The sequence below is a fragment of the Bos javanicus genome, chromosome 3 (assembly GCF_032452875.1).
Source record: "Bos javanicus breed banteng chromosome 3, ARS-OSU_banteng_1.0, whole genome shotgun sequence".
NCBI classification, from domain to species: domain Eukaryota; kingdom Metazoa; phylum Chordata; class Mammalia; order Artiodactyla; family Bovidae; genus Bos; species Bos javanicus.
In genome coordinates, this window is record NC_083870.1 from 74,364,860 (window position 1) to 74,374,135 (window position 9,276).

The window sequence follows — 9,276 nt, forward strand, 5'->3', positions numbered from 1 at the left end:
AAGAAATCAGTCCTGCAAACTCATTGGAAGGACTGATGCTGAAGCTCCACCTGATGCCCACCTGATGCGAAGAGCCAACTCATTGGAAAAGACCCTGATGCTGGGAGAGATTAAAGGCGGGAGGAGAAGGGGACGACAGAGGATAAGATGGTTGGATGGCATCACTGACTCAATGGACATGAGTTTGAGCAAGCTCCGGGAGTTGGTGATGGACAGGGAGGCCTGGTGTGCTGCAGTCCAAGGGGGTGCAAAGAGTCAGACACAACTGAGTAGCTGAACTGAATTCCCCTTCAGGGGACTGGGCGTCCATCCTGATTGGATGGCCTGGGATGAGAATCCCAAACTATGCTTGGGGTTAAGGGGAGCACCATGATAGACCTTCCCCAAAGAAGCACCTAGAGTATAAGATCACAAAAGGAAAGCACATTAAGCAGATATAAACTGTGACTGCTTTGGTCCACTCTACTATTTGTCCAAATAAGAGACTTTTAAGATTTCTAGCGATGCTACCAACTTTCCTGTTCCTAAATTTTACTTTTCTCTAGTTTCTAGCTGTGAAAAATTCCCCAGTTTTATATTATGGCTCGCTGAATAAAGACAAAAGAACAAGCAGTGACAGTGAAGAATGGGAACAAGAAAAGCCAATCTCATGGTCTGCGGGAAAGTCAAAGAAATGTCTAATAAGGCCTCATAGGAATCTCACAAAGATTATCTCAGGTAGGTATTTTCCATCCAATTCTCTTAATATCTTCACATCTATTTGCCTACAGAAATTCTAACATAACAATTGAATTTCTTTAACCTTAGGCAAGGGAAAAAATGCTTGTCCTACTGACCTAATACTCCAGCAAGCATTTTTGTTTGGCTAAAACAGTATTGAATGTCTTTGACTAGTTTGTCACAATCTCTTTCCATTACCTAATGTCTTACCCTGGCCTGCTCTATTCATTTATGCTACTGCCTGGTCTCTGTAAACATTTGAGTTTTTGAGTCATAGTTTAAGGTCTTGACTTCTACTAAACTGAAAATTCCTTTTAAAAGAATGTCAACATAATTGTTTTCAGTTATTTATGTCAGTGTAAATGAGTTTCTCGACTGTTTTTATCAAGGAAAAAGAAAAAAACTAGGAGAATAGGGTTGTGACCAGTTAAGACTGAAGGAATAAGGACTGGGCCAGGACTAGGGTTACCCAGACAACTAGTGTACAAAATTTAAGGAGGCACTCTCAGGTGACACATCTAGGCTCAGCACCTAAGAAAGAGGGTCTCCTTAAATTTCATGTACCATGTGACATGCTTGCCTCATTCTTGACCCAGTCCTGAAGGGAGGCCCTTTAACCATTTTTGGTTTCTGTTACTTGTATTGAAATAACCTTGATGCATTTCCCTTTTTCACCTATGAACTCAAAGAGTTGTTCCACCTAGGAACACTCTTGTATTAGTCACTTAGTAGTGTCTGACTCTTTGCAACCCCATGGACTGTCGCCCACCAGGCTCCTCTGTCCATGAAATTATCCAGGCAAGAATACTGGAGTGGGTTGCCATTCCCTTCTCCAGGGGATCTTCCCCTCCCAGGGATAGAAACTTGGTCTCTTGCACTGCAGGCAGATTCTTTACCATCTGAGCTACCAGGGAAGCCCCTAGGAACACTCTTGCTGCTGCTACTGCTGCTAAGTCGCCTCAGTCATGTCCGACTCTGCGAAACCCCATAGACGGCAGCCTACCAGGCTTCCTCGTCCCTGGGATTCTCCAAGCAAGAACACTGGAGTGGGTTGCCATTTCCTTCTCGAGGAATACTCTTAATACCCTCTAATTATCCCTATATTACACTTACAATACTATTTTCTATCTCTTATACATCTGTATTCACCAGCATTCTCCTTAAAGAAAGAAGCTGTCATATTGTCTTCTTTGCAGCAAAAATAGCTTGCCTTGCTAAATGAGTGTATAAGTGAATGAATGACTATGTTGTTAACATCAAGCATCCCATTCCTCCGGTGACATAGAACACCCATAAAGTCCTGTGTCAGCTAAAATATCTTATTTTTGTCATAGACCTATGACAGATTTTAACAAATTTTTTATTCTAATTATGATATGATTGTCCCATAAATTTGCCTGTAATCTCAGTATTATCCACTATTTTTTTTTCAAAACATGTGGTCTACAAAGTACTGCATTAAATTTGCAACTGACACCTTATACTTGCTTTGCCTTTCAGCCTCAAGCAGGGTTAGCCTCCTTGACCTAATTAGACTTCTCCACTCCCACATGGCTAGTAAATACTATAATTAATTTATAAAGGACTCTGAAACACCAGCTGGCAATAACTTCCTATTAATGGTTTGTAAAGAACAAAAAGAGCATTTAAGTTGCAGGATATTTGTGAAGTGTTTAGAGATGGATACTCACATCTTTTAATCCACTAAATTTTCTAGGAATGTCAATTTGTAAAGTGTACTCAGTAAACAATGTTTAATAACTTCTTGTCATTTCAGCACATTATATTATAGAAAGAAATCTGTGTGACAAAAAATTCTTAGAGATGCACACTTGGGGTATGTGAAACTTGAATGTCTATGAATAGTCTTACATCTCAAGCACTATAGTAAACTATATTGTTCTTCAAAGACTATGAAAGAGAAAAAGGTGGACAGTCAGTTTAAGGATTTCTCAATGCCTTGAGATAGTGAGTAGTGTAAGTATCATCTGTGGGAATATTTACCTATTCAAGAGCCCAGAATGAGACCAAGGCAGAATTTTTAAGATGGCCCCCAAGATTCTTGCCCTCTGGTACACATACATGACCTATGTTATACCCTCCCCTTGAGTCTGGGCAGGACCTGTTAACATGATGAGATGTCACTCCTTCAATTAGTTTATACTATAGAACATAACCTTCCCAGGTGGCACTAGTGGAAAAGAACCCGCCTGCCAATGCAGGAGACATAAAAGGCATGGGTTTGATCCCTCGGTTGGGAAGATCCCATGGAGGAGGGCATGACAACCCACCACAATATTCTTGTCTGAAGAATCCCATGAACAGAGGATGTGAGCTACAGTCCATGCGGTCACAGAGTCAGACAGGACTGAAGCGACTTGCTGCTGCCAAGTCGCTTCAGTCATGTCCGATTCTGTGCAACCAAGCAGACGGCAGCCCACCAGGCTCCTCTGTCCATGGGATTCTCCAGGCAAGAATACTGGAGTGGGTTGCCATTTCCTCCTCCAATGCATGAAAGTGAAAAGTGAAAGTGAAGTCACTCAGTCATGTCCAACTCTTAGCGACCCCATGGACTGCAGCCTACCAGGCTCCTTGGTCCATGGGATTTTCCAGGCAAGAGTACTGGAGTGGGGTGCCATTGCCTTCTCCAAGCGACTTAGTACATATAAAGCAAAGGTGATTGGATCATTTCTGCTATGATTACTTTGTTAGGTAACACTGCAGTTATAGTGGTGGTGTTGGTAATAGTAATACTAGCAGCAGCAGGAAGGAATTGTAGAGAACTTCTCCTGCAGGTTTTGGAGAGGTAATGTTCCACATTGCTGGAGGGCTGTGTGATTAGGACCTGAGGGCAGTCTCTGAGGGAAAACCTGCAGCTGATATCTGGCAAGAAGATAGGGGCCCCAGCCCTCTAGCTTCAAGGAACTGAATTTTATCAACAATTTTTTTTTTCTTGTATTTATTTTTTTTTAATTTTATTTTATTTTTAAACTTTACAATATTGTATTGGTTTTGCCAAATCAACAACTTGAATGACTACGGAAGATGACCCTGAGCCTCAGATGAAACTACACTCCTAGTCAATACTTTGATTGTGATGGGTGAGATCCTAGGCAAAGAATAATCCATTCCCAGACTTCCCATCTACAGAAACTGACATAATAAAATGTTGCTATAAGCTGCTAAATTTGTAGTAATTTGTTACACAGCATTAGAAAACTAATAGAAGAGCCAAGAGCCACCAACCAAGTGCAAGACCTAGAGCTCCTCAGGGACCTAGCAAACCCCATGCACAGTGAGGGGGGTATTGCAGGGACCTAGAAGACCCCATGCACGGTGAGGGGGATATTGTTGAGAAACTACTAAAAAGAACCAGGGACTAAGGCTAATAAAGTGCTGGTACAGATTTAGGGTGTCCTGCCCAGAAAGGCCTGCTAACCTGGCCAGTCTCCAGCAGACAACAGAACATTTCAGGGCTTTCATTTCCAGGACCCACACAGGACTGGGTTCTGTCTCTCAGACTCTGCCCAATGGTCCCAGACACCACAGAGGACTTGGAACATTTGGAGGCTCTCCAAAGTGTCTCACACACCTGTCCCCCAGAGGAGCAGGGCTGGATTAAAAGTCCTTATTGCTCAGGTCTAATGATAGTAACTGCTTCTGTCTGTCCTGTGAACTAAATAGCAGGGGAAAGAGGTTTGCAAGAGGTAAGCAGAGTCAGCAGCAAGAGAGGAGAAAGCATGCTGCTTAGATGTGAGGTGACTTCCTTTAGTTTCTTTCTGAATCTGTGCTGTATTCTTGCCTTCCTATCCCATCAAATACCTTCTCTTTATCACATTAACTCCCTCCCTTTTTTTATTTAAGCCATTTTATTTTTATTTTTGTTACTTGCAAGCATACAGAGCTCTAATGCAACATTCAAAGCCAGATTTTTAGTTTTGTAGGTTTGGAGGCTCAAGTTTATCATTTCCTCCAGAACAAATTAGGGCTTCCCTTGTGGCTCAGCTGATAAAGAATCCACCTGCAATGTGGAAGACCTGGGTTTGATCCTTGGGTTGAGAAGATCCCCTGGAGAAGGGAGAGACTACCCACTCCAGTATTCTGGCCTGGAGAATTCTATGGACTATATACTCCTTGGGGTCACAAGGAGCTGGACACGACTGAGTGACTTTTACTCACTTAGAACAAATCAATCTTTCAGGGATCAACATGTTAAGATGACTCATAAGAAATTAATATGCCCCTCAGAATGTCAATTTATCAATATATAAAAAGCTAAATCTAGAAAGAAGAACTTGTATGGACAATTCACTCTGGGTATTTCACCACGGTAGGTTAAATGCACTCATGAGAGGAAATTACCAATTAGAGGGTTGTTTGATGAGCATATACAGTTGTTCCTTGGTTTCCTTGGGGTATTGGTTTCTGAACTCTATGCAGATACTAAAATTAGTGGATGCTCAGGTTCAACAGTTGGCCTTCCCAATCTGCAGTTACACATTCGCAGGTTCAGTCAACCTGGGTTACGTATTATTGTGTATATTTATTGAAAAAAAGTACGTATATAAGTAGATCCCTGCAGTCCAAACCCTTGTTCAAGGGTCTATGACAATTAGAGGAAAGAGAATAGGTCCTATTGATGGACTTTTCTTTCAAAATAGGATAATGGAAATTGCTTCTCTATTCTAGGAATGTTTCTCTTTGAAAAATTAGTTACAGTCCTTGAACACAAATAGCCTTCTCCTCTGGTCATTGCCAGATTTATCCTTATATTTTGTGTACTGTTATCCTAGACTTATCTCAAGCCATCTTTCTGTTGACATGTGATTCTCCCAGAAAAATTTTACTAACTACAGTTGGTTAATTTTTTGGTACCTTAACTACATGTTATTCACCACCCCTAGCATCCATTACCTGAAAAGGGAAAGTGTTAGTCTCTTAGTCATGTCCTACTCTTTGCAGCCCTATGGACCATTGCCCACCAGGATCTTCTGTCCGTGGAATTCTCCAGGCAAAAATACTGGCAAGGAAATGGGTAGTCATTCCCTTCTCCAGAGGATCTTCCTAACCCAGGGATCTATCTGCATTGCAAGTAGATTCTTTAGCATCTATTACCTATGAGCCTTTAATTGAACAATAATAACCATTGGCACCTAAAGTGAGCTTTCTCACTTAATCCTTTTAGCAATTCTAAAATACTATTAGCATCATCTCTAGATAAAGAAACAAAATACAGCTAGTTTAAGTGATTTGCCTAATAAGTAGTAGAGCTGAGATCTGAACCCAAGAAATCTGACTCCAGAGTCACCATATATTACATTTCAAAACCTTTCACAAGGTCCTTATACTTTCTAAATCTTGATTTCTCATCTGTAAACAAAGCTAATAATATCTTTCCTAAAGACTGTTGGGAGTCTAAATGTGATAATTAATGTAAAGCTCTTAGCTCTACATATACCAAATATATAGTAAATAGCTATTATTAAAATAATTCCCTCAGGAATATAGATTAGATTTGTGTTCACCTTAAATCATAAACACAAACCAGGTTTTAGAGTGAGTTAATTCTATTTCCAGGTGGCTGATATAACAATCACATGCTAATATTTCTAACCTCAAATCCAAATGATGATATTTTATTACTCAATTTCCAATTATGAGTGCCTTTTTGGAGGTTACAACTACCCACCACTCCATCTTGAAGACTACACAAAACTCAGCCACAACTTTGCCTAGGGTCACTGCTGCTTCCTGTGACCAAAGAAGTGGCTTCCACTTTTCACACATCCCCAGATTAAAATTATGGAATTATTTAGATATGAGTATTAAGTTCATAGATTTACTCATTTGTTTAATAAAATCCTTATTCTTCTAAGGAAGACCTACTTGTTTCAAGAGCAAACATTCTATGGCAGCTTGTTAAGTTATAATTCCAGGTATTTTATAACACAGGGATTTATATATTATAAATTTTTAAAATTTTGGTCAGTTGAAAAAAAAACATTGTTTTAATATATTTCAACTGTGACTCATGCAGGGAATTTTAAGATTTGGAACTTCAAAAAGTTATTTTTCATTGTCTCTGAATAGCAATTTTTTTTCCCTGCATGTATCTGAACATGTATGAACAAAATCTGCTTGATTTATCTATATTTTAAGAAAATTCTGAGTTTAAAAATGTAAATATCAGAAGTTAACTACTACCACTTCAAACTCTCAGTTAACTGTAGAACTGAGAATATATCTTAACAGCTTTGTAATACTACTTGATATGAGTTACTGCAGATTCAACATCTCAACTGTAAGAAACTTTAATTACCATTAAGGCCAAAAGGCATCCACGTACCAGTCATATTCAGAAACTCACAAGGGGGTCTGTGATCATCCCCTTTGTCTCTAAAGCTAGTATAATATTTTGCAAGGATCTACTAAATGTGAGATAGGTGTGGTGAAATGGGTAAATTTAAGTATTTATTTTTTTATACTTCATTGAAGTTTAAAAACAAAATGCCTAAATCATAAGGGCACACAGCTTTATAAAAACTTTTGAGTTTTTATAAAATGAAGATACTTGTATAACCAGAACCCAACCATGACAAAGAATATGATCAGGACTAACAAAAAGCTCATGTCCCCTTCCAGACACTATCTTCTCCCCAATCCCTAGGGTAACCATAATCCTAGATTAGTTTGGCCTGATTTGAAGTCCATGTAAATGGAATTATATAGCATGTGCTAGTTTGTATCTGGCTTTTCCAATTCAATACTGTATTTGTGAGTGACAGTTATACTCTTCAAAGTAATGGCAATTTGTTTATTGTCACTGTGGTGTATAGAATTCCACAGTGTAAACCTGTAACAATTTATTACCCAGGCTACCATTCACAAGCAAATGGGAACTTCTGGTCTGGGGCTATTATAGTACAGCGATGAACACTATTATATACCTCTTTAGTGAACATACGGGCATTTCTATTGGAAATATACTTGGGAGTGGAATCTTAAGGTCATAGGGTATGAATATGCTAAGATTTAATAGACTCTAACAAACACTTTTCAAAGTAAATGTATCCATAAACACTTTCCAAAGTAAATGTATCCATTGACACTTCCACTAGCAGTGTATAAGAATTCCAGTTGTTTTTCAACACCTTCTCCAACACTTGATATTGTCTAAATTTTTCATTGTAATAATTCTAATGGAAGTGTAGTGGTAATTTCTATTTCCTTGACTTGCAGTGCCAGCCAAAATGGAGTAAGATCATGACAGCCTATCTTTCCTACTAATCACAACTAAAAGTTCAAGGCAAAATACAAAAAGCAACTACCTGAGGACTCTAAAAAAAAGTAAGCAAAAACAGGCAGATTGGGGAGGAAAGTCAAAACTTGGGAAAAATGCCTTCTGTGTTTGTTTTTCCTACTTTCTCTTACAGATTTGACTGGAGGTCTGACACCCAGTGATACCTTGGTGGTAGCACAGGAAACAAAAACAAAGAGAAATCCCATATTTCTAGCTAGATGAATGGGGAAAGAGGGCTTCCATGAGTTAAATTATTATTTATTTGGGGGGATTATTTGGCTTTTTTTTTTCCTTTTTTCCCTCTGGTCTTGACTGAGAGTTAGGGCCAGGCTTGGGCAGTTAGGACACCAAGAAAAAACCTGTCTTTCTAGACAAGGAAATTGGGAAAGGGCACCTCTGGGAGGGAATTCATCTTTTGTTTTGCTTTTTTTTCTCACCTCTTTGCTCCAGTGTGTGCCCTAGTCAGATGCTGTAGCTGTGGCACCAAGCTAAAACTCCAAGAGAAACCTTATATTTCTAGCAAGAAAATGAGACTCTGCAAAACAGAGGAGAGGAACATCAAAACCAGGAAGAGCTGGAGAAGCAAACTCCCTAATTCTTTGTATGAATCTGACTAAGTTCTCTGCTCACACCTTGAACTAAGCACCTGCAGAATAGAAAAAAGCTGCATAGCAAAAGATATGTGAACTACAACTTAAATTACTTCCCAAGTTCCAAAATAATTCCTGAGTGTTTTATGTATAGAACAGATTCAATGTAACACAATAAAGCCTCTGAAAACCAAACTGACATGGAACCAGCACCCACAGGTGAGACTCAACTTAAGATATGAACCAAACTGGATTGATGGCCTCCTAAAAGAAAACAAACAAACAAAAAATCAACATTCCCCAAAGGCTTTAATCAGAACCCAGAGTCTATGCAACAAAATATTCAAAATGTCTTGGATAAAAATCACAATTACTCAATAAACAAAGAACTGGAAAAATAGGACCAGTTATTAAGGAAAAATAAACAGCTGCCAATAAAGCAATAATTAGAATGTAGCTGAAAATGTTCTCTGAGATACAAGCTGTACTCTAGAAAAATTCTTGCATTTTTGTATCCAAATTTATGACAAAAGTTGAGAAACAGAGGGATAAACTGTCACACGAAGCAACATTACCAATAAATAACAGCAAAATTAAACAAATACAAATACATGCAACAATCTAGGACTTTTTAAAAGCATATTGTTGACGAAAAGAAAGCTGCAG